The sequence below is a fragment of the Danio rerio genome, chromosome 8 (assembly GCF_049306965.1).
Source record: "Danio rerio strain Tuebingen ecotype United States chromosome 8, GRCz12tu, whole genome shotgun sequence".
Lineage (NCBI taxonomy): Eukaryota > Metazoa > Chordata > Actinopteri > Cypriniformes > Danionidae > Danio > Danio rerio.
Genome location: NC_133183.1, coordinates 7557416 through 7584105, shown reverse-complemented (window position 1 = coordinate 7584105; position 26690 = coordinate 7557416). Strand labels below are relative to the sequence as shown.

General features: G+C 37.0%; 1 protein-coding gene across 5 annotated transcripts in view; it reads left to right on the top strand.

Annotated features, from left to right (window-relative positions):
- Positions 1-8348: 8348 nt before the first annotated feature.
- The window catches only part of LOC100333709 (leucine-rich repeat transmembrane neuronal protein 4), a 470001-nt gene continuing 451659 nt past the window's right edge, over positions 8349-26690 (top strand). For 2 of the 5 annotated variants that reach the window (XM_073910049.1, XM_073910047.1), the window contains exon 1: positions 8349-8526. The gene's annotated coding sequence lies outside the window, so the exon portion shown is untranslated. Of the gene's footprint in view, positions 8527-20431; positions 20486-20612; positions 20681-20736; positions 21220-22018; positions 22072-22181; positions 22298-22881; positions 24083-26690 lie in introns of those variants that run through there. The other 3 variants (XR_012384064.1, XR_662282.5, XR_012384065.1) reach the window with 3 other exon arrangements.

The window sequence follows — 26690 nt, the reverse complement described above, 5'->3', positions numbered from 1 at the left end:
ACATCTCATCTGAAAGACAATGCTCACTGACATTATAGTGCCCCCTTCACTATACTGGGGCATTAGGACTCACACAGACTGCCGATTGAGTCCCCGCTGCTGGCCTCACTAGAACTAAAATAGCTTAAATCATTAAAATAGCTTAATACACATTGAAAGAAAGGAGAATAAATAAATAAATAAATAAATAAATAAATAATACAGCAAAAACATGATTGTCTAATCAAGTGGTTCCCAAAATTGGGGTCGGGACCCCTTGGGGTGTTGCTGGATAATAAGGGGGTCACTTGGTGACTTCCAAAAATCAATCAGTTCATTTTATGAAACTGTTAGAATGAATATATTTTGAATCTAAGCAATTTTTAAGTTTTAAAAGACAGCAATAGGGTCAGATGCAGCAGATTGATTTCATTGCACCAGGGTAAACTTTCCGTCACCTTTACAGCACTCACATACATTACAAATTATTACAGACCACAACTGAACATGGAGGATGACCTCCAAGTGGTACTCTCCAAAATTAAACAAAAAATGGACTTGGGCCTATTAGTGTGTGTGAGCCATTTGCAAGGTATTCATAAGCACCTCGGAGGATATTGGGGGTCACAGGTCACTGCCACTGTTATTTTGGGGGCTACTGGCTAAAATGTTTGGGAACCCCTGGTCTATTTTATATAGTTTTAATGTCCATCAATTCAACAAAAGATATGCCATCTTGACTCTCCAGAAAGTCATAGACTACTTTCCAAATAATATGTATTATTCCTATTTTTAGCAGCTATTGGATTTGCTTGTCATAACTGACTAAAGCTGCGGTCACACTGGGGTTTTCCTCCCATAGACTTGCATTCATACACGAATGCGTCAGACCGGAAACGCAGGGTCATGCGTCAATTTTCGAGGGTTGCTGCGGAGCAAAGTTCAAGCTTGGTGAACTCTGACCTGCAAAATCACATCAGTTGACTGCGTGAGACCATTCGAGGATCTAAACATGACCTCTCTGGACAGAAATTTTAAACATGGAGCAATCGCTCGCTTTTTTAAATGTCTAATAAGCTTGTTTAATCCCGCCCCTTTTCGCAGCGCCGCTCTACAGAATATCGCATGCTTAAACTCTAATGTGACTGCAGCTTAAATGTTGATGTAAGACTATGTAATGCTGGCTTAAAACTATTGACAAATTAATGTCAACTGAGTGATGTTGCCATTGATTGATGTTGCCAATTCAATAACATCCCAGCGGGCACCTTGAAAACAAAGAAGCATCAAAAACACATCAAAAAATGCTAATCTATTCGATGCAAATTGACTACCTTGATGTCAAAACGACATTAAATTGACATCTAACAATGGCATCAATAACACATCAAAAATGTATTACATGAATGTCCTGTAATCAATTTCTGTCATGTTTTTTTTTTGCTGCCAATGTTGCATGTCAATTTAGTTTTGCTTTGATTTCAAGTTAGTTGATATGCAGGGATACACTCTGCTGTAAATTATTCATTTGTAATTGAAGCTTTCAGATGGAAAAAAAAAACTTTTTCTCATATTATAATACTTTTGTGTCATACGTTTGGTGGTTAAAGAGCATCAATGTGTGGATGTGAAATGGACGTCAAGGTTTTGACATCAAATCACGTTGTATTTTTGGCATGTTTGTTGACTTCAACGTCAATCTGATGCAATTTTGACATTAATATTTGCTCTGGGATATATTGGTCAAGTTTGTACAGACTGCTTACAAATATTACTGTACACAGCTTTTTAATTGCTGAGATGCTATTCAGGGTGACACGGTAACTCAGTGGTTAGCACTGTCGCCTCAAAGCAAAAAGGTCACTGGTTTGAGTCCAAGCTGGGTCAGTGGCATTTCTGTGTGGAGTTTGCATGTTCTTCCTGTGTTGGCGTAGGTTTCCTTCGGCTGCTCCTGTTTCCCCCACAGTGCAAAGACATGCACTATAGGTGAAATGATTAACTAAACTGGCTATAGTGTATTAGTGTGAATTTGAGTATTTAAGGATGATTTCCAGTACTGGGTTGCAGCTGGATGGGCATCTGCTGCGTAAAACACACGCTGGATAAGTTGGTGGTTCATTCTGCTATGGCGACTCTTGATAAATAAAGGAACTAAGTCGAAGGAAAATGAATGAATGAGATGTTGTTCACTTGTATTATATATTTATAAGTGCAAACGAATGCTGGGTTCAGACTATACTATTTAAAAATAATAATTCCAAATGGCAGAGAACAGCTCTGAAAAGAGCCATCTTAACAATCTAACGAAACTTTTTACATCACAGCAAAGTTGAAGTTCTATTCTGAAGGTTATTCTCTCAGCCAATGACAATTCAAGAGTTCACACTTAGCTGAGCTCAGAAGATCATTGAGCTTGGGGCTTCCTCCCATTTCATCGGGAGAGAGGGGAGTCTGAGCTCAGATAGGTCTCGAGAACTCCCCTGAATTTGTTCGCTCTGCTAATTCCTTTGCCACAGTTGAATGAACAATCAACCAGCATTTGGTTATGCGGTGAATGCCCAGTACCAAAACACTGATACTGTGCCAATTTGGGAGGGAACCGGAGTACCTGTGGGAAACCCACATGAGCATGGGGTGAACACGCAAACACCACACAGAAACGCCAACTAGCCCAGCCAGGTCTCGAACCAGCGACCTTCTTGCTGTGAAGCGACAGTGCTAACCATGCAGTCGCAGAGTCGCCCTGTCCTGGATTTATCTAGGAAAGAGGTGGAAGAGTAGGGGTTGATGGGGTGATTTTTCAAGGTGAAGATAACTAAGGTGAGGAAATCTGGTTATTTCTGTGCGTTTGGATTCGTCTGGATGGTAAATCACATGACAGCTAATGCACAGCAATTTTATCACCGTTAAATTCTCGGTGTCAGCACATTTCAGAGTAAAGTGTTGACATTGTAGAGTTGGATTTTGATAAATTAACACAATCAATTTGTTTCAAATCAAATCAATTTTTACCTAGTGTTAAATCAAGGAGTTACTGGTTACCAACACTTGATGGTGATAGTTCCAGCATCTGGAAATTCATTTAACCAAATATCCTAATGCAACATAAAAGCCATGGCCTTTAAAATCGCTTTGAAGTCTGAAAAAAGTGTTAATTTGTAAAAAGTGTAAATTTGTAGTGCTGACTGTCAAGTGAGGAGAATTGTTATATGTATGTAGAATTGTGCTATGTATTTTTAAAGAATTGCCTTATGTAAGTAATTTTAACTATCAATCACGTGTATTGTAATGTTTACTATGTAAACTACAGTTAAATGCTAGAATGCTAGAACTCTTTACACTCAGTCAAGGAACAATCAACTCCCAGTAGTGTAGACCAAAGTTATTTTTTAACTCGATACAGTGTTAATATAACTTATTTTTGGTATTGTACTCTCCAAAGAGTGTTACTTTAACTCTGATAATATTGAGACAATATGTTCACTCATTCGGAGTTTAACTCTGTTAGAGTTTAAATAAGACTGCTATTTTTGCTGTGCACGACTAGCCGTAGTCAATCATAAGCATGTGATCCTCTCAAAATTAATTTATAAATAAACTTCACATGAAGCGGTGCAGTGGGTAGCGCTGTCAGCGCGCTCTATTGTGCAACTTTATTAATATTCATTACTGTCATAGTGTTTAGACGACAGAGACGCCATGTTGTGTTGGCAAAACAAGCGTGAAGTGTTGCCTTTATAGTTTCCTGCAGTTAAGTTTTGTTTTAATTTTCTCTCTGTGAGAGCTCAGACTCACGTGTGGATTACAGTGTACGCGACACTCGACAACAATAACTTACGTGTCTAAGGAGGAACATTGTTTACCTGAGAGCTGTTCTCATCTGCAAACGCTGAGATCCGGATTCGCTTGTAGTCTTCTCTTAATAAAGACGCGGCTCTAGTTGCTGGTGATTGTCCTGTCTCTACAGATTTGGTAAGAGAGTGACCAGTGCTCTTTGTTTATTCAGTTTGTTTGTATCAAACAAACTATTGCACTGAGTGTAAACATGTTAGCACTACAACCAAACTTTAACCTCGTATAGGATTTTCACCGCATTTTGTGACCGAAATAACACACGCAGCTTTCTGACGCTACCTGCCGAGTGCATCTAACATTCCGGGAAATGCTGAGGTTTTTTTTCTGTCATTCGCCGTGCGCTATCAAACATTGCATGAAAAATACACGCTTAGAGCAGTTCCTCGAATCAAATATCTCGTTTGTCATGAGGGACGTGAATGAATTCCCTGAATGAAAGAGCCAAACTGCAGTTAAAGTCCACCATTTAATAATTTGGCAAATGATTCGACTACAAATGTCCATGTCACTTTCTCCCCTGTGTGTGTGTGTGTTTGTGTGTTTTGACTCTGAAACTCAGCCCGTCCAAATAGACACTCCCACGCCGTCCCACTTTAGTTCCTCCGACACTCCCCCCTAAACAGAGCAGAGTAAACACCCTGCTGAAACGAGGGGTTTCATGGCCCTTTAAATAGAGTCAGGCCAACATCTCTCATAATTCCGATAAGTAGCTCAATCTGTCAGTCAGCAAATGTAGATTTGAACAACTGCGCATCTTTTTGTACGCAGTTTCGCTGACCGCCATTGATTCAGAACCTGCTGAATCAAAACTTTTTAAAAACCTGAATCAATATTGGAGTTACCTTTTCACGCTGGAGAAAGGATGACACAATGTCTGGAGGAATTCTCTTAGACAGGTAATGTTCTATTTTAAAACTGTTTTAGCTTCACGCAAAGCCGATGTAATGTTAGATGTTTTTGTTACAAATGGGTTATAATTTCAAAGAAGTGTTGTTCAGCCACTAAAATCTTCAGATGAAAGATTGATAAGACTATTTTCAGTTTCATAAAGGACCTTTTACAGCATCGATAATGTAGATTTGAATTAGTTTAACAACAAAACACAAGTAAATAGCGCTATTCCCCCTAGTCTCTGCCTATATTGTTTACCATGCAACTATAATATTCACTCTGAAATCGCATGTCACTTTGGCTTGCATGCCGCCGGACAAGCACTAGTCGCTTTTAACACTTGAGAAAAGGTTCTTTTGCTGTCCTCATGTTTAAGGAGGCGTGGCTCTAGGTGGCAGGGGAGGGACTGTGATTCAGAGATTCATGCTAGCTGTTAGCATTGTGGAAGATCACCTACTTCACCTATAATAAACTTATAATACTTAATAACTTATAATTACAATAATTCATGTATGACCTGTTTAATGCCATATGGTAATTTGTGAATTGTTTGTAAATGGGAAGTTGTTTCTTGACATGTTTCTTCTCCATAAGAAAAAGCATATCCAGTAAAAATCGCATTAACTAAGGAGTGACAAAAATATTGTTTAGTCTGAACCTGGCCTACATAAGAGTGTATCTCTTTCTGGAGCAGCTTCAACTGACCTGCCACAGCTTTAAGAAGAGCTGGACTACACGTGCGTTTATGTACAATTGATGTCTTCTGAGCACGGTCCTGAGCAGGTGGGGCACATTTCTCATCACTTTCCATGAGAACCGGTCTGTCCTGGCATGATTCCTATATATGCTTTATTTATAGAGCCTCATAAATTGCATAGGCATATCAATAAACAATGTCAGATTTTCATTTTTTCTCCTTACCATAATCAAATCACTCTTGCAGTAATTCTTCCTGATCCAGCGTATCTCACGGATTAATCTACCCAGATTGGAAAATTTAACTTGCAGGCTTTCAATCACATTAGGAACGCAGAGTTATATTTTATTCACGCTTGTGGACGAGTGCTGTTTTATTTGTGGAGCTGGAAAAAATAAGAATACAATGGTAAACAGCTGAAGATAGCTGCGGTCGATAAAACTATACACAAATTAATGACTTTTTTCGTGCTTTTTAATTGTTTATTTCATATAAAAGTTACCCAGCCTTATTGTATTGATGGAGAGACTGATTACTTATTGAATTTGACTGTGAGGTGTGTGCGGGTGTGTGTGTTTAATATGAAAAGACGCTGCACTAACTTTAAACAACTCCGCCTCAGTCTACGTTCTCTTGTTTTACCTCAGGAGATTATTTTTGGATTTGAATATAAATGTCGCTTACGGGTACACTCTGTGATATTTGTTCTGGTGATGCAATGACGTGCAAGATTTATATGATTCTCGGAAGAAAGTGGAACTAGAAGCGCAACTTTGCAGAAGTCTGTTGCGCCATAATAGATGCCGTTTCCCCGCTCTTCATTTGATGAATGTTTCTTCATATCAGACACAGTCTTGAGGCCAGACTCATCTGTCTTATAATACACACCCAGAACGTAATTTCCAAGCAAAGTTTTGCGGTTGTGTGTTTACGTGCGCTGAGGACGCAGTCGGGTTCATATTGATTATGATGAATGCGCAATTTGCTCTGCTTGTTTGCTTGACCTCCGCCAGCGCAGGTTTAATGGATGTAAAAGTGGAGAGGGGAATGCTATTTATCGAAATGCGGTGTTATGAGCCTATTGTCTGAAGAATATAAGAGTCAACGTCGGATCACCAGATGCTTCTGCCACCTTCAAAGAACAAACCTTGCAAGTATCCAGAAGTGCTGGTGACCTAACGGCATGGTTTAATATGTGTTTTGCATGTACAGTTTGTGAAAGAATGCATTCTCACCAATTAGAAATAACTGGATCCTAATTATGCAGACATAGAAAGTAAGAAATACTACTCATAAGGTATTATATATTAAAAATATTAATAAATAAATACTACTAAATAAGATATAAATACGTTGGTGATATATTCCACTGTGGCTTGAATTGAGTAATTTAAAGAAAAGTGAGTAAAAATAATGGCAAAAATATAAGCTAAATATAATTTTATAACTGTTATGATCACCAGCGATCGGACCTCTAGAGGTCGCTGGAAAACATTCACACTCACACAAACTACAAATCCGCTATGTTATGGACTACAGATCCCAGTCATGCAATACACACACACAACCGGTTCCTGATTGCAAACACACAGCTGATGCTGCTCAATGCCTGATTACACACACATAAATTCAGCTCATTTTGAGGCACTCGTTGCAAAGTCTTGTTATCTGTTCTAGTGACATTACAACATGTTTTCCTTGCCTTGCCTACCATGCTTTGAACCTTTTCTTTGGTTTGTTTGATTATTCCTGTATGCTATCTGCCTTCTGACCCTTTGCCTGCTATTTCGACTTCGACTCTGGATTGCCGTCATACTTCTGTTTGCTCCTGTGTTAGCCATTGGTTGCCTGACCATTCTAATAAAACCCTACATTTGGATCCTTACCTCCGTTGTCAGTGTCACCTTCCCTCGTTACAACAACATAGCATGAAATTCAATTTAATAATCTATCAAAATTAAGCAATATTGCTAAATATCATAAAAACGAATTATACATACATATGTAAGTCTACTAATATTATTGCATAATGCAAATAGTAAAATTAAAATGAATAGTAGAAATGTTTATTTAAAGTATCCCAATGAATAATACAAATAATAATAAAAAATATAATTAGAGACGTTTTTTTTTTTTATTAAAGTATGCCAATGAATAATACAAATTATAATAAAAGAAATAATAATTAGCGATATTTATTAAAAAAATATATATATATGCCAACGATTGATGAGTAGTACAAATAAAAATTAAAAAAATAATTATGGAAACATTTATTTAAAAAAAAATAGACCAATGATAAATGAATAATACAGATAATGATAATAAAATAATTGTTGAAATGTTTATTTAAAAAAAAAAGTATGCCAATGACCACTTACGCTACATAATTAAATGTGTTGCAGCAAAGTTCCGATTTTTGATATTTTGAAACATAAATAGAATAATACTCTTAGTTTTGCAGAAAAAATAGGCCTACTAATAAGGTATTTTATTAAACAATATTAATAAAACAAATATTAGTAAATGGGTATAAATAAGTTGGTGAAGAAAAGTGAGTAATGGTAAAAATAAATCATAAAATTATAAGCCAAATATAAAAATAAAGAGTTAATAACATTCATTCATAACATAACATTCAGTTATTAAATTATCAAGTATTGCTATATACCATATAAAGAAATATTGCTAAATGAATAAATACTTGTAAGTCTACTAATATAAATAAATAATACTAATAATAAAAAATAATATAAATGTTTATTTAAATAAAAATATGCCAATGACCACATACATAATTAAATATATAGCACTGGAAATATTGGAACATTATGTTACACTGGAATATTATATTTTAATAATATTATAAACATGCCAACTGGGCTATACTAATCAGTAAAAGTTGACCCTTGAGTAGCATTCATTCAGCCAATCAGAGCCGAGGAGCTAGATCTGGTTGGTTGGCCTTGTCTCACAGCATTCTCACATGCACATCTCACCTGCAGTCATTACCTGACATGAACTTTTTCTTTGTGAAGAAAAACGGATTATTAAATGATCAAACAATACAACAAAATGTGAACTACACCAGACCACAGAATCAAGTAAGTCATTATCTATTTGTTAACTTTTAGAATTGTGTCCTTGCTCTTTCTTAACATGTGGTTAGCAAGCTAATTAGTTAGCCAGCTAAATCAAATTACACGATTTACCATGCCACCTAAATTGAATTTAAAATGAATAGATGCAATTCTAAGTTGATTAAAAACTATACGTAGTATAGTTATTTAATATTATATGTCTAGCTATCTTACTTTAAATGTTTACAAGCTAAAGTTAGCTGGCTAGCTACACAGATTTGTTTGTTATTTGTTGATTGATTTTCTTTGTAATAATGAGGTAAAGTTGGTTTTGTATTCAAACATTTGTTCAGTAACAACTTTTAACATCCTCCTTATATTGTTTGCCATGGTACATTGAATATTCGGTCTGAAATCACATGCAAGTAGTACTTTAAAACAACATTAGCACTATTTAACTGTCTGTAAACAATGTTGTACTTTGATAATCATTGGCTGATAATATGATTTCCCTATTTAGAATTTGCAAGGAACACTTTTCCGAAATTATTTTATTAAGGAAAAAGTCTGCATGTGTGAATATAAAACCAACTTTACCTCAATATATTGAGTCAATATTTCTGTATCATATGAATTGATTTGTCATTGTGTGAACATTTTGGCATTGCTGATGCTTTCCTCCCAGTGTTATTGAATTTATGAATCATCATATTTTGCCTTGCAGTTTTATTCCTTGCAAACTTTGCATTTGTTTTCCTCTGACTATCGTTTCGCAATTTTCTGCTGAATTCTGCTGGTTTTGATGTGTTCTTGAGGTAACATTGTCTGGCTGGATGACACTGATGAGGTTTTGTTGAAATTGCAAGGCTGACGTGTGAAGGGATTGGTAATATTAGTTGGCGTGGATTGAAAAAAAGATTTTTCAACCTCAGTTTGTCATTTGTCATATTAAAAAAACTTGACTTTTGCATTTTGGAGAATATTGTAACTGGAAAAACATATTGGAATATATTAAACTGGAATATTACATTTTAATGATGCTATAAAAAGGCTAACTGGCCCATAATCAGTAAAACTTGACCCATGAGGTGCATTCTTTCTGCCAATCAGATGCGAGGAGCTAATTCTGATTGGCTGGCTTTGTCTCACAGCATTTTCTCACCTGTAGTCATTACAGTACCTGAATTTTTTTGTAAACCTTTTTTTTGTAAAGAAAATCAAATAATTAAATAATATGACAATACAATAAAATGTAGATTACAACAGATTCAAGTAAGTCATGATTTATTCAACTTTAAGGATTGTGTCCTTTCCTAACAATTAGTTGGTTAGCTGGCTAAATCGAATCACACAAATTTACCTTGCAGCCTAAAATTAGTTTAAAACGAATACATGCAAATCTAAGGTGATTAAAAACCACACAAAATATTTAATATAATTTGCTTTGCTACCTTATTTGTGAATGGTTGCAAGCTACCTGGCTGGCTACACAGTTTTGATTGTTATTTGTTTTTTTTTTTGTTGTTGTTTTTTTTTCCTTTTAGTATTGGGGTAAAGTTGGTTTTGTATTCGCACATTTGTACATTGACAACTTTTAACATGCTTCCTATGATGTTTACCATGGCACTTTGAATATTCGCTCTGAAATCACAGGCTAATATGACTTTACTATTTAGAATATGCAAACAACATATTTGTGAAATTATAATATTAAGGAAAAAGTCTGAATGTGTGAATATAAAACCAACTTAACCTTAATATGTTGAGTCAATATTTTCTATATCACATGAATTGATTTTTCATCGTTGAACATTTTAGCAGTGCTGATGCTTTCCTCCTAGTGTTGAATTTATGAATCATCATATTTTGCCTTGCAGTTTTATGTCTTGCAAACTTCGCATTTATTTTCCTCTGACTGTTGTTTTGCAATTTTCTGCTGAATTCTGCTGGTTTTGATGTGTTTTTGAGGTAACATTATCTGGCTGGATGACACTGATGAGGTTTTGTTGAAATTGCAAGACTGACATCTAAAAGGATTGGTAGCGTTAGTTGGCTGGATTGAAAAAAACAGTGTTGTTTTCAAGCTCAGCTTGTCATTTGTCATATTGTTTTGTACCAGGGTTTATATTCTGTCAAAACAAGACAATGTGATGAAGATCTTTCATTTTATGACTTTCTACATTAGCCAACTACATTGTGGAAATGACAACGTTAGGCTTCTGATGTGTTTGTGAGGTGTTAGTGAAGACGCATGTTTGTTTGTGCACAAATCAGATCTAATGAGTATTTCTGTCTTAATGCCATTAATCATTAGACAGAAGAATGAGTTGTTAATTAATGAGCCAATGTAACCTGCAATATTCATATAATATTATTAATAATAATGATGATGATGATGATAATCCCTTACATACGTTTAAAACTTGCAATTATATTTAGTTTAGACAAAAAGACATAGCGTATTGCAGTCTTACATTTAGTATTGATGATTTATTTCGTTGTTGAATTTTTCACAGATAAATAACAATTACAGCCAAAATATGAGGAGCATGGATGTTTGTTTACTAAAAAGTTAACTATGTTGTAAAGAGGCTCAAAAGTATCATGTTGTTTAAATGACATCAGATAGATGGCACTTTTTTTCTCCTTTTTCCCACTGAGTGAATATTCTTTTTGTTTATTGTGAAGCATGGATTTGGTTTCCTGTTGGTTATCTATTTTGGAAATTTAGCAAACCAATTTACATTTATTTCTACATAATAACGTCCTTTATTATTAGTGGACATCTGAAGTTCACATTAAAGGTTTTTGCAAATCTCAGATTATGTATTTACTTTTAATACTGTTCATAATACTGTCCCTCCACTCCCCCAACAGCTGGTGTGTGGTGAGCGCACTGGCACCGTTGTCCTATGGCTGCCGTCGCATCGCCCATGTGGATGCTGCACACTGGTGGTGGTGTGAAGGAACCCCTCTCATGATTCTGAAGCACTTTGGGTGTATGGCCATAAACAATAAATGCGCTAAATAACACATTACATTACAAAATGTTTTGATAGCAAAATGGTAGTCACAATTCATTAGTTATCTTTTTTTGTGCAAACTTGGATGCTGATTTGTTTCATTTATTCTGCATATTTTCATAGAGGATTTCTGTAAAAGATAAATGTATGACATAAATAACTAGATGCTATCATAATAATCACTTCAAGTGATTCTATTTGTAAAATATTTATTTTTTAGTTAGAAAAAAACTATGTAAACAGGTGTGTGTGTGTGTGTGTGTGTGTGTGTGTGTGTGTGTGTGTGTGGTTGTGTGTGTGGTTGTGTGTGTGTGTGTGTGTGTGTGTGTGTGTGTGTGTGTGTGTGTGTGTGTGTGTGTGTGTGTGTAAATGATGGATGAAGGCACATGGACGTTTTTTTGTTTGTTTTGTTTTTTGTTGTTGTGCAAACAGACCAATTAAAATGTTTCTGCTGTGAAAAAGACCATCATTTCCCTGCTGATGCTTCAAAAACAGTTCAACAGCGCCTTCACTGTACTTGTGATCAGAGCAGTTTTCCACATTTGCTTCATCACATATCCTGTACAGTACCTGTACAGTAACTACACTGCAAAAACTGAAATCTGGTTTGAAATTTTGGCAGGAAGGCTGTAGATTTAATAAAATGTGGCTGCTGAGCCTTGGAAGAATTGTCAATAAGCTTAGGGTAAGTGTCATTTCCAAATGACACGGGCACATTTTCTAGGCGCACCTAGTTGAAAAACATCGAAACTTTTCCGAATGCTGTGAGCTCACCGCGATTCATGCAAGTAAAACTAACCAATCTGCTACACACTTTGTATGGAATATACACATTTCAGTATTAATGGTAGACTAAATACCTGAGACGAACAAAGCGCACCCAAACACTGCAGCACTTTTTACTTTTCTCCATAAACTTGCATCGGAGCTGCAGCAATGGTTTGTCTGTTTGTCATCCACTTAATAAAACGATTGATGGTCACCTAGTTACAAGACACGCCATTAGAGTACTAGCACAAAGCACAATGGAGAAGAAAACCACATGCTCATGCTTGTGACTTAAGGTCAGAGTAAAAGCACATGTGAAAATGAGTACTGTATAGCAGTGAGGAGATGGAGGTAAGGATGAAAATGGATGTCACCAGAGTGGCTTTTTGGTTTCTTTTGTGGTGCATCCCAGCCACTAGCTCCCCATCTGAAAGTTTTTTTTTTTTTTAGCATAGGGGGTAAAGAAGTCATTCAACTTCTCAATTTGTAATGTTGCAGTATGTACTTGAATAATGATGGTTAGTTCCTTTACTTGAAAGCTCAGTTTTGATTATCATAATTAGTTTTGTTCACAGAGTTTAAAGTTTACTGTATCATTATTATTGACACCTTACAGATGCTGATCTACCTTAAAGTTTGCTTTGAATAAGCATTTACACCTTTACCATTGCACACAATCTGCAACATTTTATCTGTCAAGTTTAAGAGTCTTGTTAATGCTTACGTTCATTTATTATAAAGAGATCAGATAGTTTGTTTAAATATTTTTGTTTTTGACCATTAAAACTGTTTACCTCAATGTTCATAAATTAAAATAAAGTGATTAAATAACAAAAATAAGCCTAGCCAGTTAAACTCTGCTGCTATTTTGGGATTTCCGCCTGGATTTTGCTTCCTAAAAAGCTTCCTAAATCCACTTGCACAGGTGTAAATGTAAAAATTTGGTATCATTTTAAATAAAACCCTTTGAATTTTCATTAAACACTATTGAAAGTGTTTAAAATATCTGTATATGTTGTCTGTGTTATAAGAAACACCTAAAAAAAAGAGGCACTTTTTGTATTTTTTTTATATAAACTCAAATTTGGAAGTGTACCTTTATGTTCTGTGTGGTCTAGGAAGCTGTAATTAATGTTGGTGGTTCCTACACATGTCTGTAATCATAGGAAAAAAGAAAAATGTCTCTACCATAATCTATGCAAAAGATATTGTACTCCAACTGATGAGAGGTGCTGTACAAGCCACAGGGGTTGGTCATTGTTTTCATATTTCACTATTCTTTTGTTTGATCAAACATAATTCACAATGTTTGGACCACGTCAGACTTATGAAAGGATTACTTATGCACATCACCTCAAAAACAGAGGAGAGCATAAGGTAAGAGATGACAGCTGTCTGTGCTATCTGGGGCTGCTTAATGATCATAAATGTATTGTTTTCACTTCTGCACCATGGAAACATCGCGATTCATTCGGCAACTGTTTGATATGTGAATACAATTCAGTAAAAAGAATGCTAGAACCCTATGGAGCACCGGCAAGAGCTTTCATTTGAGCTATAACTTGTACATGTGTCACATTTGAACCATATAAAAATGAACCATCCAAAATATGGTGAATTTAAGTGTAAATAACTTTTGTACAGTAGAATAAAAACCAAAGTCATGAATATGTGCATAAAATATAGATTCTACACTTTCAAACAAAACTACTTACGAGGGTCTGGTGCAATGCTAGCCCTTTAAATCTTACAGCGAAAGTCGATGACGTCTGGGACCCGGGTCCGCAGAGTTCAACTGGCTAGTATTCTTAAATGTATTGTTAAAAATATCAAAAAATAATTTATCAAATATTTTGCAATATCTATTTTGCAACAACTATTTACCGTTTTGTCAGTTTAGTGGCTAACTTATGCAATTTCAAAGAAACTACAAACATGTATGATTTTTTTTAAAAGGAGGCGTGGCACTAAACTAAATCCAAGCGTCATTGGGGGATAAGCAAATTGTCTTAATGTATGAATTAGATCATAGATCACTAAATCGAAAAGTTACGAATTGCTGTGAGATGCCATTAGTCTAACTGAAGGACAATTAATTAGTCCATTATCTCCTCAGAGTTATGAAGTCTGCAAGATATCTGCTCTGTGCTGTTTTTGTCTGTGAATATATAATTATACTGAAGTGTATTTTGCGCAAAAAAAAAAAGCACTTATGCCTTAAGAACCTTTAATAACCCCCCTTTGACTTTACTGATAAAGCGAACGCATCAAGTCTTCAACACATCAGCCGTATAGTTAGTCCATTAAAGCCCAAAAAGATGAAAGCCTCCTCATATCAAAAGATCAGAGACTAAAGCCAAAATGAGGAGGCAGAACCCAACCGGACGTTCACCTAGAATAATCAGAGCCAAAGATCACAGAGGAAAGCGAGTCAACATTGGCACAGCAGCGCGTATTTGGTCAGTGACTTCAAGGGGACGAACCCTGAGTCGAACAGAGACTGAGAACTAATGATGCTAACATTTCCCAACAAAATCATTATGCCATTTTCTTTTTTCTTTGTGTTCATTGCACAGAATATCGTTCTGTAGCTGGATGGATAATAATGAGGCAGAGTGTGAGTTCAGCTAATTTAACAGTCTTCTTTTTGCCAAGGAGCTCTAATTCCAACTCGCGTCCATGCAAAATCATTAATCAAGGGCCGTCCGCAATTACCAGAGCGACAGAATCTCACTCTCACCTCACGTCTGTTCTGCCTCATTTCTGCTCGCCGTCCACAGGTTAATAAAGAGGAGGCAGGACTTCTTCCAGACCTGTGTGAAGCTTCCTAACACTAATAAGGCCACTCAGACTTGCTAATATTAGACTGAAGAATCCCTCTGTGTGCTACAACCTGCTGGTCGTGACAGTGACCTTGGTCATTTCACTCATTTGTAACTAGGCATGGGCCGGACGGTATGATTCTGACGGTATGATAACCCTGGATAAAAATATCGCGGTTTCACGGTTTAGTGATCACTGCTCTAAAATAAATTATTTTTAAATTTCTGGGTAAACAGGCGGCACGGTGGCTTAGTGGTTAGCACTGTCGCCTAAAAGCAAGAGGATTGCTAGTTTGAGTCCCGGCTGGGCCAGTGGGCATTTCTGTGTGTTTGCATGTTCTCCCCGTGTTGGCGTGGGTTTTCTCCAGGCGCTCCAGTTTCCCCCACAGTCCAAAGCCATGCACTATAGGTGAATTGGTTCAGCCTGATCTCAAGAGAAAACGTAAGTATTTTACGTTTTAGCAGTTTAGTGGCTAATACGTACCAATTCATACGAGTTCAGTCGTATGAAATTGTATGATTTTAAAAAGGAGGCATGGCACCTTACCCCACCCCTAAAACCAATCGTCATTGGGGGACGAGCAAATCGTACTAAAATTAGAGAAGAGTTAAGAATTAGAATTAGATTAAGAATTAGATTGTACGATTTCGTACGAATTAGCCACTAAATGAAAAAGTTTCGAATTGCTGTGAGATTGTATTGGATGAATTACAATAGCCATAGTGTATTTGTGCGTGTATGAGTATGTAAGGATGTTTCCCAGTAATGGGTTGCAGCTGATAGGTATCTGTTGTGTAAAAAAACGTATGCTGGAATAGTTGGCGGTTAATTCTGCTGTTCCAACTGCTGAAATAGAGACAAATGAATAAATGTTTGAAATGTTTTGGAACATAAACATGTCAGGCTAAATACTGAAAAATAATTAATTGACTTCTGCTTACATTGGCACAATAGCCTATTGGTTGGCACGCCAACATATGATACACTAGCACGTCAGGGCTTCCCTATAGTTTGAATCTCGGCTTGAGGACATTTCCCTACCCATCCCCCCTCCTCTCTCTGGCTGTTTCTCAATTCCAAGAACGCAGAGAATGGACTTGCGTTCTTGTGGAGAGCGGTCTTGCCAGGTGTCCTTGGAAGAACGAACTCAGGAGACCGCGAGGGCAGAGAACGCGTCCTTTGAGAATTGGGATGCTGCGTTCTTCCTGATGGTCACATGACCTTCACGTGTTTTAAATGGAAATTATTTTAACATTACTGCACTCATACAACGATTTATTGATGTCCCCCTTTTTAAAATATATACTTTGCATAAAAACATTATAAATATACTCTGCACAATATAAATAAAACAAATTTTAATACGATTTTCAGCAAACAAACACCCTTAATGTGTTTAATCCTTTATTCAGATATTCATGTTAATTTTTACTTTCACCGTTTCATTTAGGGAAACTCCTGAAGTAAATAAATGATATCTCTGAACTTTAATAATAAATCTAAATAAAATGCTGCGCTTCCCACCTCCAGTCGCAATGACTTCTGGGACTTCCAGAGCGAGTTCGGTGCTCAAGTCTGCATCGGTGCGTCCTCGATATCAAGATCACATCCGGGAAGTTTCACGCGTCCTCCGTACTTGCGGTCTTGAGTATTAGAACTGAACGTAGGCAGCTGATGATGACGTTGCACGAGAACACGAGGACGCAAGACCGCTGAAGAACGCATATTGAGAAACAGCCTCTCTCTCTCTCTCTCTCTCACATTTCACATTTCACATTTTAGGTGCTTTATTGGCATGACAAATAACTGTACATTCGTATTGCCAAAGCAGTGCAGCGTCGCTGCGTACAGACAAGACAGTGCAAAAAGGGCAGTAGTGCAAACAAATATGAACATAAAATATAATATAGAAATAAAGAAAAGAAATGTAAAAAAATAGATTAATAAAAATAACAATATATCAGTAAAACTAAAAATATTAATAAAAATAAAAATAGATTAATGGTAATTTGTGAAACAGGATAAAAGTGGTGACAATAATATAAACAGTAAGTCCACGAGTAAAGAGTTCCTGTGTTGTGTGTTGGAGACAGTGGAGCGGATCATTGTGGGTTCCTCAGACGGTGGCAGGAGTGCACAAACTGAGCTGCTAACACACAGCAGCACACACACTCCCCCAGTAGGATGGGCAGTTTCTCATTGTTTGACAGGGACTCAAAGTTTTTGTGTGTGTGTATGAGTTTCGGGTAGAACTTCTCCCGGATCTCTGAGTATTTTGTGCACTCCGTAAGGAAGTGCAGTTCTGTTTCAATCGGCTGCTGAGGGCAGTGTGGGCACAGCCGCTCCTCCACCGGCAGCCATGTTTGTCTGTGCCGGCCCGTCTCTATAGTCAGCTGGTGTCCGCTGAGTCCGTATGTGCTCAGGGTGTTCCTCAGACCTTTATCTGTCACTGTGTGAAGGTAGTCTGCCAGAGTATATTGTCTCTCTCTCTCTCTCTCTCTCTCTCTCTCTCTCTCTCTCTCTCTCTCTCTCTCTCTCTCTCTCTCTCGAACTTCGCTTCCTGTCTCAATACTGTCCTATCTAATAAAGGCAAAAAGTCCAAAAATAAATCTTTAAAAAATGTACTTCTGCTTTCTTTGTTAGTTTTGAAAAACAGATTCAGCTCTCAGTACTTTTAAAAATAATTCAAATGTCACAGGAAAGTACATTGTTCCTTTATTCACTTTTCAATGGATTAGGGACAATCACAAGGTAATTTAGACATATTTTTTTCTGTAAAAAAAAGTGTATAAATTTAAACCATTAAACTATTTACATGGCATCATGGATATTGACAGTTTTCCCCCTTGACCAAAATTAAGTTTCTAGTGGGACGGCAGTCTTTTGAGCTCGACAGGAAGTGAAATGCTTTAGAAGTGAGTTTGTTTACATGATTCTTTCAGTTGCAGGCTGCAAAACTATTTTGGCTGTGTGGTCTGGTGGAGCTTTATCACATACAACACTGCTCACTTCTATATAGATGGAAAAAAAAAAACTGGATAAAATATCTTATGTGTGCCGGTGCATTAGACCTTGCAGAATGTGCATGTCTGTGTGTGCGAAAGTGCAAAGCAGTGAGGGAAAGTGTGCGGTCGTGTGTGTCTCAGTGCCAGATGGTCAAGAGTTCTTTGAGAGAAGCTTTGCCTTAAGACCTAATGAAATCTTAATAGTGACGCGGCCGTCACTGAGAGGGATTTATGAGCAGGAGACTGAAATGGTCAGATCTGCCCTAATGCTGGAAAGCACATGGATTAGCACAGTTTTTTCTCTTAAGAACAGATTGTGGGCTTAGACTGTCTCTGATAGTGTGATTACATGTTGTTTTTTTAATCTAAACATTAGTCTGTGGAAAACGGTGTTCGTTTTGCAGAGTTTATGTAGCCGAGAAGTTCAGTAAAGAGGTCAAGCAGTGATATCTGAGAAATAGGTTGAAATGCATTTGAAGCTGGATTTAAAGCATGAACATACACTTAGAGCAATAAGTCAACCCTGCTTTTAATTTACTTTCTATTTGCACAAAATAGTCTTAAAGAGCACTTATTTTAACCATTTTTCATGATTTAAGGGTGCTTTTACATCTGTGGTTCGGATCATTTGGTCTGGACCAAGGAAAACAAATGATGCATTGTAGCATTTTCTGCCGTCTTTGGGTTCTTTTCACACCACACTGATTGCTTTGGTCCAAACCAGTTAAAAAGAACCAAAATGCAGTCATCTGACAAAATCCACATCACTTATTGGCCAAATGTTGTTAAACATATTTCCTAAACTGCTTTTCGATTGGTCAGAATTAACATGCAGGAAAATGACAATGAACTCCTGCAACTAAACAAACCGGCAGACATCAAATGTCAATATTTACTATGGAGCTATGACTGCGCTGGGTGATTTTTATCCCAGCTCATGTATACTATATAGTTTGTACACATAACTTTTAAACAAACTATACGTTTTGAGAATGAAGCTCAGCTGCAGTTGTAACAGTGTTTTAATGCATTGCAAACGGCAAAGGCACATCGCAAGTCACTTCAGGAGGAGGTGTGTATTAATTTAGCTAAACTGCAACATGGTCGTCTTCCGGAAATATTACCAACGATCCATCAGGTAATGTTTTTCTCTCTCTCAAGTTCAAGTTGTTTTATTGGCATGACATTCAGTACAGTATTGCCAAATCACTCCAAATATGTAATATATTAAAACCATCAAATAAATAAATAAATAAATAACAATAATAATACAATAGATAAGAAATAATGACAAAAAACAGAATACATTTGATAAAATATAATAATAATAATAATAAGTTTAAATTATTTAAATAAGATACATTAATTTACATTAACCATTTCCTACACTCTAAAAAACGCTGGGTTGGTTTTTTAACCCAAATGCTGGGTTGAGACTGCTGGGTAACAAAATTGGGTTGATTCAACCCAATTTGGGTTGAAAATCGATCTTTATCTATAACCCAGCAGTGCTGGGTTGGGAACGCGGACGTGAAAGAGAGCACGCACGTCACGTCAACATGCAGGGACATCAACGTGAGAAACCGCCATTTTCTTTGCGCTGTCTTTGAGGGGAAGCGAGTGAAATTCTGTGTGAGACGTAAGTTATTTAGTGTGTATTTAACAATTTTCATAAGAAATAACACACTTAGTTTACTTAGTATAATATACACGCGCTTTTTTTCTGTTTCTCCGCCTGATGGCCGACTTGTTGCTCCGCCTCACGCTGACCTGTGCTCGCCTTATGGCTGAACCGTTGCTCCGAGTCCGCCTGACGAGCCACCTGTTTCTCCGGATCTGTTTCTCCGCCTAACGGCGACCTGTTTCTCCGGACCTGTTTCTCCGGACCTGTTTCTCCGCCTAACGGCGACCTGTTTCTTCGGACCTGTTTCTCCGCCTAACGCCCGAGCTGTTGCTCCGCCTAAAGCAGGTCGCACACCAGAAGCGCCGCTCGGCGCCGCGACACGGCGCGTACATGACAGTTTAAGGTATCACACACCAGACGCGCACATTCGAATGATATTTAACATGAAACTAATCAGATGGCGCTCTGTGGCGCGGCTGAAAAATGAACTGCGTCCTGAGCCGTCGCCGGGCGCCGCCGACAGCCGCCGACTTGCGGCGCCGGTGTGTGTATCCTGATAGAAACCTATGTTTAGAATTCTAAAATACATGGCGCTGCGTGGCGCTGCGCGGCGCGCCGCCGAGCGCCGCTTCTGGTGTGCGACCTGCTTAACGCCTGACCTGTGCCCGCCTCACGCCCAGCCTGTTGATCGGTGGACGGGTAAGCGCGCATGGCATCGGAAGGAGCTCGAAAAGTATAAGGTAACTAATGAAACTAACGTGAAGCATGTTTGATGACCACTTTATAAACACAACACCTAGGATAATTTAGCAGCTTTTTATTGTAATAAAATGCCTTTTGAATGACACAGATTTTTATGTTGGCTAGGTGATGACAGTAAGTAACGTTAACGTTACTGTGATTTGTGATCTTTCTGGGGTGTTAACTGTAAAGCAGTAAGTAGTATTTTTACTCTTGTATTTCTTAAGTTTGTTCATGGATTTTTGTGACAATACTTTGATGCATAAGTGTTGAATTCAGCTTCTAACAATGTTTTTTTTTTATCAAAATATATACAATAATTGTCCTGGTCTGCATGTACATTTTGTTTAGCTGTACATCTGTACATTGAATAGCAAATGTTATTAATTTACTATGAGCATTTTACATTCTAGACGTGATTTGAGCTATCTTTAATTAATCCTGTATGTAAGGGTCGTTTCATGCTAACGGAAATGTCTGAGCTAAGGCTAATTCCAACCTAATCATCTTCGACTGCAAAAAGAAAAAGTTTGACCACCGTTTTATGTGACACCCTGGATAATTATTATCATTTAGGAGTATTTTTGTGATATAGTGACTTTTGGCTAACATGATCTTTTTTTACTTAATTTTGCTTAAACGCTTTTATCTGTTATTCTTTTTCAGATGGATAATTGCGTGAAAATCAAACTTAAAGAATGCAATCTTGAGGAGTTAATCCCCACATTTGAAGGTATGTGATAATATTTTACTTGGTTCATTGTAATCATTAGGGCTGCCCTTGTCTAAACATTTGTCTGGTTGACTTGTAATGTTCATTTGAAGCATTAGTTGAATAATTACAGATTTATTAATAAACCATTTATTCATTAATTCATTTTCTTTTTGACTCAGTCCCTTTATTAATCTGGGGTCGCCACAGCGGAATGAACCGCCAACTTATCCAGCATATTTTTTACACAGCGGATTCATGCAGCATACATTGACTTTGCCAGTGTGGACTTTTTTTTCTGCAACTAGTGGGTAGCACATTCGCCTCATAGCAACAAGGTCACTTGATCGATCCTTGGCTGGGTCAATAGGCCTTTCTGTGTGGAGTTTGCATGTTCTCCCCGTGTTCGCGTGGGTTTCCTCCAGGTGCCCCGGTTTCCAAAGACGTGGTAAAGGTGAATTAAGTAGACTAAATTGTCAATGGTGTATGTGTGTGAATGAGTATTTGTTTCCCAGTGATGGGTTGCAGCTGAAAGGGCATTCGCTGCATAAAACTTATGCTGGATATGTTGGTGGTTCATTCCATTGTGGTTACCCCAGATTAATAAAGCGACAAAGCTAAAAAGAAAATGAATGAATGAATAATAAATTTTTAGTTGACTAATGGTTATTCAATTATTAGGGGGCAGCCCTAGTAATCATTAGCCACTTCAACACTTTAAACTGAGAGATTGAACTCTAATGCCAATTTGTTTTTGTCTGGTTATTTTTTAAAATCTGCTGTTCATGCAACCAGTGACATTCTCTTGTTTTATTTTTAGCACAGGAGCGAACCTTTCCTCGTTTTTAGGTCAATTTGAATACAATTCAGAGGGTAAGGATTCAATTAAAGGTTTCTCGATGCATAATGATGCATTTAATGCATAATGATTGTCTTAGTTATTTTATTAACAATGAAAATGTTATTTTTATGTTTGTTATTAGGGTGGCATGGGGGTGCAGTGGGTAGTGCTGTCGCCTCACAGCAAGATGGTCGCTGGTTTGAGCCTTGGATGGGTTTCCCCTCCACAGTCCAATGACATGCGGTGTAGCTGAATTGGGTAAGCTGAATTGTCCATAGTGTGTGTGTAAATGAGAGTGTGATGGGTTGCAGTTGAAAGGGCATCTGCTGCGTAAAACATAAAAAGATGTCACCCAAGATGTTCATGTCATTCTTTCTTCAGTCAGAAAGATTTTTTTTTTAGGAAAATATTTCAGCAATTTTATCCATCTTGAACTGAGATTGTGCCTCATTTTTGAAGTTTTTAAAGAAAATTTAAATGCGGCTTCAAATTATACAAATACGGTTGCAAACAGTCCCAGCTCAGGAAGAAGGGTCTTATCTATTCTCATTAAGAAAACACAATTAAATACTTAATAATTTCAAATGCTCATCTTGCCTTACTATTACTAAAAGTTCCTTAGGCAAACCTGTTGTTGCATTGTCATCTTCACTCGGGCCAAAAAATTGCAGCATAGTGCCATGGTCAGTGGTTAACTAATGCCAACACTGGCTGATAGCTTGGTGTGTTATGGCCTTAATTGCTTCTAAAGGTATTTTAGGTGTTCTAAAGTTAACTCTAAAGATATTTAACTTTTACACTTTTGAGTTTTTAATAAATCTTACTTCTATTTATTTTTTCAGATTGGGACCAATATTGCTGAGTATCTTCATCCATTGAATTCAAGAATCTATTGAGTTTCCTCATGTTCTCATCCTTGGAGACCACCACTTCTTTCAAGCCTTTGCTCACGTGCTGTGCTATTTATTATTGCAAAGTACATTACTTGCCAAAGTGAACGTTTGCTATAAAGCATTCTACATCTTTGGTGTGAACTACCCCAAGCAGTGTTCCCTGGTTCCCTGGTGTGGTTTATGGACATCCTGGGGAGGAGACACTAGCAGTAAGGGTTCTGCTAGCATTAATTTTTGCTGACAAACAGTAATCATTAATACTGTGACCTCACTGCTTCCTTGGATTCTGTGTTCTTTAACTTGTACTTTGGATTGTGGGGGAAAAGAAGCACCCAGAGAAAACCCACACGAACACGGGGAAAACATGCAAACCCCACACAGAAACACCAACTGACCCAGCTGAGGCTTAAACCACCGACCTTGTTGCTGTGAGGCAATCGTACTACCCACTGTGCCACCATGACACCCATTTCTAAAGAATAGGTTTAATAACTCATTTCTAATAACTGATTTTTTTTCTCTTTGCTATGATGACGGCACATAATAATGGACTAGATATTTTTTTAAGACACTCTACACTGCAGTTACATTGCAACTAATGTTTCTTACAGACTCTTTTATATCTCAGGATTGATGTTTGCACATGATTGTTCGAGTAAAAGTTAAAAAAAGTTTTCCTATTTCAAATTTGTTTTAAAATGCTTCCATCCTCAGGTTTCATTTTAACTTTTATATCTGTTTTTTCTTCAAAACTGCATTTACATTGAACTTGATCATCCTTACTGATGATTGCTTTATAGCTCATATATTGATGTTTGCACATAATTGTTAAAGGGAAAGTTATAAAATGTTTTCTTATTTTTTCTTAATATAAAATTTGTATTTTCTTAGTTTTTATTGTTTGTTTTGTTTTTTCAAGCTGTTTGATGCCTTTTCATTATTACTTTCACATATTTTTTTCTGCATTGCAGTTGATGATTTATATGAGAATATGTTGATGTTTGTGCTCAAATTACTTTCTGACTTCAGTCATTTAGATGCATTTTCATTATTACTTCCTTATACTATTGTTTTTCTCTACTCTGCAATAACATTGCAATTGCCTTACTGATGATTCCTGATTTATAAATGATGCAAATGTTTTTGAATGTATTTCAAATATGCATTTTCTTAAGGTAATTTGTCTGATTTCAGTCTGATGCATTGTTACTGAACTTTAGTCAGTGTTTCTGTGATACAGTTTGATAAATTTTCACAGAAATCGTCTTAACAACCCTTTCAAGAAAAAAAATTGGATTGCATTTCTCAACTGCTAATGTCGCTATTGAACACAATCAGTACATTTTAACACATGTTATAATTTCTAAAATATCAACCTCTACCAAATGATTGATATGTATGTTTATGGTAAAAGTACCAGAATTATGAAAAATCTGAAAAATTATGTGTAAGACCAATTAAAAAAAAAAAAAAATGAAATAAAATATATATATATATATATATATATATATATATATATATATATATATATATATATATATATATATATATATATTTAAAAGAAATATTTTGAACACTAAATCATCTTTTTTCTTATGACTTTAACAGTCATTATTTAAAACAGTAAAAACGAGGTCAACCATTTGGTAGAGCAGGCAGTCAAAGGGTTAATGCTGAGGTGCAGATGGAAAAAATCTCAAATTCATTTGGACACATTTTATCTTTTGTCATAAATAAAATTCCATTACTGAACAACTATGTATTGCTGTAGAATTGTTTTTATTTTAGTGATTTTAATCATCAGTTTCTAGATTAAATTTCTGACCCATTTTGGGTTACATTCAACCCAGCAGTGTAGTAATTTTTAACTAATAGTTGGGTTAAAATCACAACCCAGCATGCTGGGTTAAACTTGTAACCCAACTTGCTGGGTTAAAGTAACCCAGCGTTGGGTTTGTCCCTTTTTTACCCAGCGCTGGGTTACCAAAACAACCCAAATTGGGTTGTTTTCAACCCAGCAGTTTTTAGAGTGTATGGTGTGTAGGGTGCATACATATTATACAGCTAGTCTAGATGTCAATTCATCCTCTCCGAGTACATGGTAAAGTTTTTCTGAGTCATTTAAATAAAAAAAATGAATTAGTCAATGTTTCAAATTGGGGTACAAATATTTCTCTAGTCGTGGTGTTTTTGTGGCAGAACAGAAGGAAGTGTGTTTCATTCATTTCTATCATTTCTCTCTCTCTCTCTCTCTCTCTCTCTCTCTCTTTAATATTGTTGGTAGAGTGCTGTCAACAAATATTTTTCCTCCACATCCCATAATGCACAGCACATCGGCCTACAACAGCTGGATTAGTTAAAAAGGTGCAGTGCTTTTTGCGGTTGGGTCTGTTTTAGTTTGGATTATATTCTCACCACAAACGAACCGATCTAGGGTTTGATTAAAAGTGCACCGAGACCATCTCATCAAGGACAACTCAATACTTTTTCTTTTTTTTTTTTTGGTCCTCACTTGAGTACGATTGCTGCATTCACACCAGTCCAAACAAACCACACCAAGAGGGAAAACGAACTCTTGTGCTATTCAACCAAACTACATCAGGCAGGTGTGAAAGCAGCCTAATATAAATCTTTTGTGACTCCAGAATGTGTCTTTAAAGTTTCAGCTCAAAATACCCATCAGGTTATGTAATAAACCTTTTTAAATCTGGGAAATTTGAGCTGTTAAAACATTGTAGCTGTTTTTGTTGCTTGTTTGCTGCTCCTGGGGCCTCATGTATCAACGCTGCGTACGCACAAAAACTTTGCGTACGCCAGGTTTCACGCTCAGAATCGCTCACGTTTGGATTAACTAACGATGAACTGAACGTGGGAATGTCCGCAGCTCCACGGCAGCTTTCTGGCTGGCGTACGCACATTTTTTGTGCGTGTCTGTTTTATTTCCATTGGCGACTCCTAGAGGCAGTTGTGTTAAATTCCTCTCTACAAAGTGTCTGAGCCTTGCAATGGCAGCTGTATGAGTTGGGGTCATCTAGCAGGTATATAAGCTTTCCATACCATACAGTTGACCAGCTAAACATTAAAGCGCAATTTGCAGCGGTCGCCTGTTTTCCCAATGTAATCTGAGCGATCTACCGCACGCACATTGCTATAAAGACACTATCTGAAGAGGAATTGGCATGCGTGAATCAGAAACATTTCCATTCAATAAATGTGCAAATAAAATATGATGCACAAACTTATTGATGATTCCTACTTGTCTTTCTCGTGATAAATAGTTGGCAAAATCTGATATGTAGCGGGGGAAAAAAGAAGAATGAGTTCATTAGACGCTGGATTCGAGCCGAGTTCATGCTCGAACGTGTCAAAACATGTTGACATGCGTTTTACGAGGTGCGCCACTGAGACTGTTAAGGGTGCTGCAACATTTTACAGATATAAACCACACCATTTCTTTTTTTAATGCACTCAGTGCGATGTTCAGACCCAACTGTGTTAACCGCATCAGCTAAACTCTCCCACTCTATTTTTTTTCTTTTGTTGTTAATTCCGGAGAACAAACTTGCAAATAACTCCGCTTTTCTCCTTTCTACCTCCGAAAGCAGCACCTCCATTTCACATTCTGTTCAAAGTTTCTCTTTTTGCTTGCTTTTGCCATTGCTTTTTCGTTGGGTTTTGCCATTAGCATAGTCATTAGCATATTCATACGGGGGAGGAGGCAGGGAGGGGTTTTGTGCTCGTGCATGTTGCGCTCAGTT